The sequence below is a fragment of the Elephantulus edwardii genome, unplaced genomic scaffold, assembly GCF_000299155.1.
Source record: "Elephantulus edwardii isolate Elephantulus edwardi_28Jun2011 unplaced genomic scaffold, EleEdw1.0 scaffold00089, whole genome shotgun sequence".
Taxonomy (NCBI): Eukaryota; Metazoa; Chordata; class Mammalia; order Macroscelidea; family Macroscelididae; genus Elephantulus; species Elephantulus edwardii.
In genome coordinates, this window is record NW_006399839.1 from 8014790 (window position 1) to 8024750 (window position 9961).

The 9961-nt window shown below is 49.8% G+C and overlaps 1 pseudogene; it reads right to left on the reverse strand.

Moving 5' to 3' along the window:
* LOC102868675 overlaps positions 1-3007 on the reverse strand; it is a 58269-nt pseudogene extending 55262 nt beyond the window's left edge.
* Positions 3008-9961: the final 6954 nt, after the last annotated feature.

Below are 9961 nucleotides of genomic sequence, written 5' to 3' on the forward strand. Positions count from 1 at the left end.
AATAGATAGAGAAGCTGTGGTATATTCACACAATGGAATACGATGCTGCATTGAAAAACAAGGAACTCATGTAATATTATTCAAAATGGATGACCCTGGAGGACATTATGCTGAGTGAAATATCTCAGTCAAAAAAGGACAAATACTGCATGGTGCCACTGTTGTTGAAAATGACTGACATCACAGTTGGGGTAAAACTGAGAAAAACTGGATAGATTATATATACTGAATTGAAACAGATGAGGGAGAGAACTGTTTAAAAGTGATCTATGATAGCATATTATGATTATCACAGGAATGGAGAATTAAGGTTGCATAGTGGAGTGCATTTGGGGCGGGGGGGAAGGGGGGCAGGGTCGTGGTCGAGGGGGATTGTATACCAACAAAGAAGTTTATCTTTTGCTTTTCAAAGAGAGGAGCTAACAATGAATGAATGAAAATCCAAAATCTCTGTAAATGTTCATGAAAATTCATAAAATAAAATTGAAAAAAAAGAAAAAGACAAACCAGCCGCTGAAAACCTCACGGAGCAGTATTCTGCTCTGCCTCCCAGAATCACAGGCGCCACACCACGTCCACAATGTGGTCGCCCAGGAATGTCTCCAGTCCACACCTTACAGTTGAGTTCCTCCTCCTCTTGTTAAGTAAGAATAGCAGAACAGGAGCACAGGCTTTTCTGTGTAAGCAAAGAAAGACGTTTATTAGGGAAAAGACTTTGCAGAGGGAGGAGTTAGGGACAAAGCAGCGCTAGGCCGTGATTAATTCAGCAAAGGAGGAAGCAATTCTTTTTAAAGACCGGAGCTGGGGGGAGCTCTGGTGGCCTAGTGGCAAGAAGCTGCACTGCAGTCCCAGAGGTACACGGTTCAAATCCACCAGATGCTGTGCCGGAGAAGGAAGAACAATCTCCTCCTGTACCAGTCAGATCCAATTTGATGGTACACGCACACAAAAATAATAAAAATTAAAAAAAGGGAAAAAAAGGCCAGAGTTGGGAAAGGACATCATAGTTCTTGAAGGGAGGGTGGGGTTTATGAAGAATTACCCTGTCAAAAGGAAAAGATCCCATTTATTCATGGAAGAGAGTCAATCATCTGAGATTGGAGGGCTTGAGCTCTGGTGGCTTAGTGGTAAGAAGCTGCACCGCAATCCCTAAGGCACAAGGTTCAAATCCACCATCTGCTCCCCTGCAGAGGGGTGGACAGTCTGCTTTCTCCGTGATTTACAGCCTCTGAAAACCCACTGGAAAGTCAGCTATGGGTTGGTTCTGACTTGACGGCACACACCGGCAGCAATATTTTTTGAACATTTGGGAGTTGACGTGATCTAGTGGGTAAGGAGCTGTACAGTCAACCCGAAGGCATGGAGTTCGAATCCACCAGCTGCTCCAGGGGATAAAGATGGGCAAACCCCTCCCATGTGCTTTACAGCCTTGGAAAACCCAGGGTCAGCTGAGTTAGTTCCAGTTCCATGGTACTTAACAACCACAGTGTTTCAGAATCATCCTATTAGTTTTCACTTAAATCCATTTTTGGTATTTTTTTTTAAATTTAAAAAAATTATTATTATTATTTTTGTGTGTGTGCGTACCGTCAACTTGGATCTGACTGGTACAGGAGGAGATTGCCCCTCCTTCTCCAATAGAATATCTGGTGGATTCGAACCACACACCTCTGGGATTGCAGTGCAACTTCTTGCCACTAGGCCACCAGAGCTCGCCTTCACTTGAATGTGTTCATCATTAGTGTGATTTAAGAAACCCATATGCATGCCATAATTAGAAGATGCTCTAAAAATGTAGAGAAAACCCAGTGGTTTCAGCACATTCTGTCTCTATGTGTGTTGTTTCTGCCATGGGCTTTGAACCTAAGCCCTGGCTCCCTTTCTTTGTCAAAAAGGGTGGGCAAGAAATGTTAAGACAGGTCATCATTACCTGGTGGAGACTTCTTTCTGGTTAGAGGGATGTTTCTTCCATGTTGTTAATTAGGTGCCATCAGGTCTGCTGGAGCTCATGGTGACGCCACCAACAGCAGACCTGATCTCTGTCCTGTCCTGACCTCACTATCTCCACCCCGCCCAAACCCATCCCTGCAGTCACCGTGCCAGTCCATTTCATTGCGGGTCCTCCTCTCTTCCTTTGACCCTTCACTTTCCCCTGCGTGATGTCTTTTTCCAAGGACTGGTGCCTCCTGACAACATGACCAAAGTACACGAGATAAAGTGTCACCATCCTGGGCCTCCAACGAGCACCTTAGATGCACTACAGTGAAGACAGGTTTCTCTGTTCTTTCAGCAGGCCTTGGGATGTTCAGAACTCTTTGCCAGCATCATAATTCAAAAGCATCAATTCTCCTTTGATGTTCTTTGTTCACTGTCCGACTTTGCAGGAAGCAACTGAAAACAAAACAAATACAAAACCCTTGGTTTTGGTCAGTCGCATCTTAGTCTTTAAATGGACATCCTTGCCCTTTAAAGAGGTCCTTGACAACAGATTTTTCCCACTGCAGGACACCTTTTGATTTCTTAACTGCTGTGTCCTTGGGTGTGCATTGTGAATCCAAGTTAAGACAAATCTGTCTTCAGTGTGGGTTACACTTCCACATTGAGAAAACAAAAATCCCCCCTTCCACCAGTCAGGGCTACTGAATTGTCCCTTTGCGCTCTGAGTCTCTCACACGCTGCGAATGCAGAGCTGGGGGTGACAGCGGGTAAGGAAGGAGGATGGAGGTGATCGGGGAATGGGTTTGAGTGGACAAGGCCCACTTTCCTTAGAGAACATCACTGACATTTGTCCTTTGGATGTTGGGGTCCTTGTACCCTGGAAGTGTCAGAACCACAGGAGGACGACAGAGGATTGTGCCAGGTCCCTGCGCTCAGATGACCTTTGCCAAAGAAGTTACGCTCTCACCTGGACACAGCCCAGTGGGCCCAGGCCTGGCCTCACTGGAGCGCTCTGGGAAGCTGCTGCAGGATCCACGTCGTTCTGCTGGGGTGGTACCAGCATCCTCATTGCTGCTTTTACCCGTGTCCCTTCAAAGAGCTGTTAGGATGGTATCCTGGTTCCTGATTCTTCTCACTTTGTTACTTCCTGCTGTGTGGCCTTGAGTGAGTCCCTTTACCTCTCTGAATTTAATTAATCCAGTGTCTCTATCAAATAATCCATTTAGGAAATAACTCACCTGGTTGGGGCCCAGGGAACCCAGAACCCTACTGTTTTGGACTTTATGGGCTGGAGAGGGTAGTGGGGTCAGAGGGACAGGGAGTGTGTGTGCAAGAAGTCAGAGGAATGGGCTTTTAGCTGACGTGTGGCCTCACCTTCCTGTGGAAGGGCTGAGAAAGGAGAGACCCACAGGGAGTTGGGGGGTGCTGGCAGAGTGAGGCCACAGCAGGGATGCCCCACCATGGAAGGACGACCTTGGATTAATCCCATTGCTTCAGGAGGCTTAAACAGGGGTGCGACGAGACCACAGACAGACTATGGAGGGGCCTCGCTCACCAGTGGCGGCATCCCTGGGTGGTGCAGTGGTTAGTGCTCTTGGCCGCTCTCAGAGAGGAGAAGTTGGCAGTTCTCAGGTCGGAGGACAAGCCTGGAAGTCTGCTTCCCGGGGACTCGCCACTCAAAGCCCCATGGCTGCAGTTCTCAGAGCCATGTGAAGTTGACGTGAACTAGGATTGCCTTGCAGGTGGTGTGCTCTGGTTTATAACTGGGGTATGACAGGAACCCACTGCATCTGTGTTTTTAAGGTTTGCTCTGCCTGTGTCAGGTCCCTTGAGCTTTGTAATCTCAGAAACTCGGTAGGTTGTTACCAAAACACTGTTATCTCCGGAGGAAACGGGACAGAGGAAATTCTCTGAGAATACAGGTTTTCAGCCTCTTCCTTTCAGGGCTGTACGGTTTACTTGGCCAAGTGAAGGTTTTACTGTTTTCCAGGGTCTAATGTGGAACATGAGAGAGCTCTAGTGAAATAGCTAATAGTTGTGCCTCTGACTCTGTTGGTTCGAATCCACCAGCGGGCTCCTCTGAGGGAGAAAGATGGGCAGTGTGATTTACAGCCTCGGAGCACCTGCTGGAGGATCAGCTCTGAGGGGCTCCCAACTTGACAGGTGTGACTTAGAGAGTTATCTGTGACCTACGTGGAGCGCCTCCTCTTCAGCACAGAAATCCTGAGGAGAAAGAGCAGATGAAAATCAGTAACCCCCAGCCTGCCCATCAATGGGCCTTTGAAAGGATTCTCAGGAAATCTCGGACTCCAGGCCCTGGGAAGTCCCCGGCAGGATCACTTCGGAGGTTGCAAAGCCTTCAGGCTGCCCTTTTCTCTCTCACTCTTTGGATGCAGGTTTATACAGCAAGGGACTTGGATCTTATTGGGTAGGAAAAATACTCTCCAGATGAAACTTGCTAAAAAGGCTTGAGCACATCAACTCCCTGCACACACTTGGGATTTAAAACACAAATTAGCTACTGTCTAGAGACATTTGAGGATGTTAATAATTGTCCTCTGAGGGACTGAGGGCATGTGATAGGTTTGTTTCCAGGATCTGAAATTCTCAGTGTCGTAAAAGGCTTTTATTTCCTGCTGGACATCTTGGTACTTTAGTTTTTTCTTTGTGTGAGGGCGAGGGGTGGGAAGAGAGAGAGAGAGAGAGACAGAAAGAGACATAGAGAGAGAGAGAGACATAGAGAGAGAGACAAAGAGAAAGACATAGAGAGAGAAACAAAGATACAGAGGAAGAGAGAGATCGAGAAGGCTAAACACAGACAGAGGCAGACACAGAGAGAAGCTGTTCTACCCTCCAATAGTGACAGAAATCTCTCTCTGGAATTCCCTTTCTGTTAACAGCTCTCCGCTCCCTGTGTTTTTAGATGCTCCATCTGGAGAAGGTTGATTGTGGGACCTCTGACTCCCTGTCCCAACCCTGGATTTGACATTGGTTCTGGAGGCTGATACCTGACGCAGGAATGGGAGGAGATGGGTGTGTGTGTGTGTGTGTGTGTGTGTGTGTGTGTGTGTGTGTGTGTATGTTTGTATTTGTTTTTGAGCAGAATGGAAGGAAGTTGTTAAATTTGGGCCCGGATCTCTGGCCTGGTTTCCTTCCTCTTCCGGTGAAGGACCTTCCCTTGAATGAATCACATCCTTTCTTTCTCTCTAGCTCCGGGCTCCCAGAATGTCAAGGCTGGGCTGGCCTTGGGGACGGGGTGCTCCCCCCGAGAAGTGTTGGCTTCTGGCCCAGGACTCTGTGGAGGGACTTTATCAAGGAACCCCAGCACCTCTGCTTTGAAGAGTCTCTATTGATATCATGCATTTTGTTTCATTTCTCTCGCTGCAGGCCTCGGTCACCTCCTTCCAGGGACCCTAAGTCAGCCACCTGTTCCTATCGAAGCCCCTGCTATGGGCTTGGTCTTAATAAAGCCCTAAACCCACTGCCATGATGTCAATTCTGATTCCTAGGGACCCTCCTTCGGATTTTTAAAAAAAATTTATTTATTTATTTTTTTAAATTGTGTGTACTGTCAAATCATATCTGACTGGTACAGGAGGAGATTGCCCCTCCTTCTCCGGCAGAGCATCTGGTGGATTCAAACCATGTACCTCTGCGATTGCAGTGCAGCTTCTTGCCACTAGGGCACCAGAGCTCCCCTCCTCTTTCGGATTTCTGAGGCTGTGAATCCCTATGAGAAGAGATTGTCCATCTTGGAGAGCCTGGTGAATTTGAACCACTCACCCTTTGGTTAACGGTCAGACATACAAGGCACTACACCACCTCAGAGTCTTTGTTTTGAAGCCCCAGAGACTCAAAAATACAAGTGACAGACCCTACCCTCTAGGACCCCACGCAAGCCAACAGCAGACTCCCTGCAGTCAAGGGGATTCTGCCTCATCGCCAGCCTTGAAGGACAGAACAGAATCAGCCCACGGCTTCCAAGGGTGTAATTCCTCAACACACTGCTTCCTCAGTCTCTCTGGGAGTGACTGGTGGATTCTCAAGTAGCCACAGATTTTGAACCTTTCTGCCTCCCCATACGTGCATCTCTCCCCCACCTCCACCCCGGTCCTGCTATCTCTCAATGAGGTCTCAAAAATGCAGGTGTCTGGATTCCACCCGCGGAAGTTCATTCATCCCTGTGCTGCCTCTGGCTGTGAATGTTGGTCCAAATTCCAAAGCCTCATTTCTGGCCCAGACTCCACGTTTGCGCCCTGCAGTTGTTGCAAGAAGCTTTCACCAACCTGATGATTTAAAACAACAAAACAAATCCGTTCTCCCTCGCTTCTGGAAGTCGGAAGGTTGAAACCTGTCTCTCTGGGGTGGAAGTTAGACATTGGCAGGCTCTTGGGAGAGCGTGTTCCGAGCTCTTCCAGCTTCTAGAATGGCATTCCCTGGCCCCTGACCTCTCTTCATCTTCAAAGCTGGCAGCAGACGCTTCCCGGTACACCCCTTTTTCTGTCTTGTGTGAAATCTTCCTCTGCTTCCCTCTTGGAAGGACGTACCACAAAGACACTGGAAGGACGTACCACAAAGACACTGCTGTGAAATTGAGTCTGCCTCGACAGTAACCCTCTGTTGAGTTTCTGAGGCCATACGTCTTAATGATGAGAAGAGACTGGCCATCTGTCTTTCCCGGAGCCTCCTGGTGGATTTGAACCACCGACCTCGTGTTGAGCAGTGTAGCATCCTATGGACTGTTGGCCTCAGTAATTGAGACTTAGCCTCCTCCCATCTGAAGCCCCCTGAGTCATCTCCAGAGACTCCTTGACTGGACATAAGGGTCCCAGGTGCCAGGGACTCACAGCTGAGCCTCCAGCAGGTTCTCAGAGACTGTAAATCACACGGGAGGAGATTCCCCATCTTTCTACCTGAAAGCATCTGATGGATTCAAACTCCCTGCCTTTGAGTTGGCAGCGTAACTCCTTCCTGCCAGAGCTCTCCAGGGAAGCAGCATTTTTGATGGAGAGACAGTTACTCAGTCCACTTTGGTGGTTCAGTGTTTAAGCACTTGACTTGGCAGTTTCAGTACGCTAGTGGTTCCACAAGAGAAAAATGTGTCAAGCTGCCTCTGTAAAGATTACGGCCTCGGAAACCATATGGGGTTCTTTTTCTGTCCTATGATATGATAAATCAGAATCCACGCGATGGGCCACAGCCCATAACAGGCCCCAGAGGAGGAACGCCGTGGTCTTGCGAACCCCTGGTCCGGGGAAGTTCACCTCCTGTGTGACTGAAAATTTGCACAGGAGAAGGTGGGAAGAGCGACGGTTTGTGTTTCTTGTTCTGAAAGGAGGGAGCCCTGGTGGCCTGGTCCCCAGGGGGGTTGTGCTGCTGACCCCGAGGCCAGGCCTCTCTGGTGGCTGGAGTCCACCAGCGACTCAGAGGGAGAGAGGTGGGCACTCGCCTTCCTCCTTCCCTGAAATTCACAGCCTTCCGAAAACTCTGGGGAAGGCGGTGGTCAGACAGGAGTCGGTTCTGACCCAACCACAGTGAGGGTTTGAGGGAGTTCTTCTAAAAGGAGGGCATGCTGGTGGTTGAACGTGTCTGAGAATTGTCGCGTGTTAGGCCCAGAGAAAGGGCAGGCGAGAGGAGGAGGCTGTGGTGTACCACGGAAGGCAGCCTCATTCTCCCCATTTGACAGATGTGGAAACTGAGGTTTGGGGAGAGGAATGCGTCCATTCATGGTCATACAGCTAGGCAATGGAGATGCTGGGGTTTCAACCTAGGTCCCTCTGAGTCTGCACTTTGTGCTGGTGCTGGGCTAGCAGGCCCAGGGTGCTCCCCGCTTCCACACAGAGGTGGCTCTGAGTTGATCGTTGTTGGAGGTTGCATCATCTTCTTTCCGCCTTACTGTGTACCCTCGAGTTGGATCTGGCAGGCACTGGGAGAAATTGCCCTTCCTCCAGCGAAACGCTGTGGATTTGAACTGTACACCTTCGGGATTGCAGTGCAGCTTCTTGCCACTAGGCCACCAGAGCTCCCTTGGAGGGCGCATAATTTGCTTCTCACTGTCACGTTGAGCCCTTTTGTAACTGTCTAAAGCCACATTGTCTGTTTATTCGCTAGGCTTTCACTGCATTGAACTCATCCAGGCTTGTCACCATCCGCATAGAAAGTGACAGTGGCCGGTCCACCGCACCCAGGTCTCCGGTCCTGCCCGACAGAGTCCCTTCCTTCCCCCACTCCCTACACATTGCCAGCGCCCAACACAGACTGTCTTTTCCACTTTTCCTTGCCTACCCGAGGAGCCCTGGTTAAAGAATTCAGCCCCTAACCAGAAAGGTGGGCAGTTCAAACCCCCCAGCCCCTCTGCAGGAGAAAGGTGAGGATGTCAGCTTCTGTGAAGATTTAAGAGCTTTGGAAGCCCTGCAGGGCAGCTCTGCTCTGCCTTCTTGTTGTTGTTGTTGTTGCTGTTAGGTGCATTTGACAGTGACTCACAGCGACCCTGTGAACAGCACACCTGAATCCTGTCCTGTGCAGCGCCGCCCTCATCTCCAACACCCTCGGGCCCATTGCCTCAGTCACTGCGTCGGTCAGTCCATCTCGTCGAGGGGCCTCCTGTCTTTCACTGACCCTCCACATCCCCAAGCATAAGTCAGAATGGACCAGCTGGCTGTGGATTTTTTTTTACCTCCTCCTCTACTCTGCCCTCCCTTGGCCTTTTTTTCTGGAATATTCTTCTCCCTCGCTTCCCCCACCCGCGTTTGGTGTTCCTGTCAGTTTAGCTGCTGGCTCTTTGTATTCATTTAGATCTCATTCCAAATATCCCCTCCTCGGAGAAACCCAACACAGAACTCTCTCTCCCCAATTCAGAGCTACATCCCCACACCCTAACTCTTAACACATAGTCCCACTGAGATGTGAAGCTGTAACAAGACTGGGGCGGGGGGCAGGTGGGCATGTGTGAGAGAGTTCAGCAGGAGGGCAGGCAGATGTCCACAGCACCCTGGGGACCGAGGGCTGAGTGGGGGACAGTGCGTGGGTGCCCTCTTCTTTGTACTCCATGTACTTGGGAACACATCAGAACAAACCTGGCGCTGAAAGCTCAGACTCACTGCCTTTGAGTTGGTTCTGACTCCTTGCTGACCCTCTGTCGGCTTCCGAGGATCTAAATCCTAACAGGAGCCTTCGTTCTCCGTTGGAGCTGTTGATGGATTCAAACCGCCTGAGAAGCTCCACCTTTGGGTTCGCAGCGCACCTCCCTACAGGTTATGCCACCATAGCTCCCTTCTGGTAAGCAGTCAGTGCTCGATATGTACTTGCTGGATCCTGAGAAGGAGGACACGGCTTCCTTGTGCGCTTTACTCCCTGGCCGGCCGGCCCTGACCTTGGCCTCCTCACTCCTGCACTGAGGGAGTTTGGAGGGGGCTGGGTTTGAGCTACAGCATGAGGAATTCAGGGATGGCCAAGGCATTGGGGGGTTATTCTGGCTTAAGGCAGGAGTGTGGGAGGACAGCTGACCCCATGGCTCGGGGCAAGGGAGGGTCCTGGGTGGGGATGAAGAAACTATTTGGAATTCATTCCCAGGATTTAGCAGAACTGTGGAGGCCTTCCACTTCTGTGGCGGCGAGGAAAACACTCAGTGTTGTCTTAGCTGCAGTTCTGGCAGGAGTGGGGGGGCGTGCAGCCCGAGTGTACCCCCCTCAGCCTGGGGCCTCTGCCAGGGAGGCTTTGGCTTGTCTGAGATTTAAACAAAAGGAAGCCACACTTTCGGACAACCTCACTGGGGTTTGGGATGGGGGAAAGATAACAGAAGACATTTTTCTTTGTAAAAAGTTCTAATTTCTCACGCTAACTCATTGACCTCAAGGCAGAACCAACTTACAGCTGGACCCTTCAGTGGTTTTTCCAAATCTATAAATCACATAAGAGGCGACTGCCCATGGATTTGAACCCCAGAAAGGCTCCCTACAATCTGTGCCACCAGAGCCCCCTGTTGCAATTTCTTTTTAAAAAAAATTTAAATTTATTATTAATT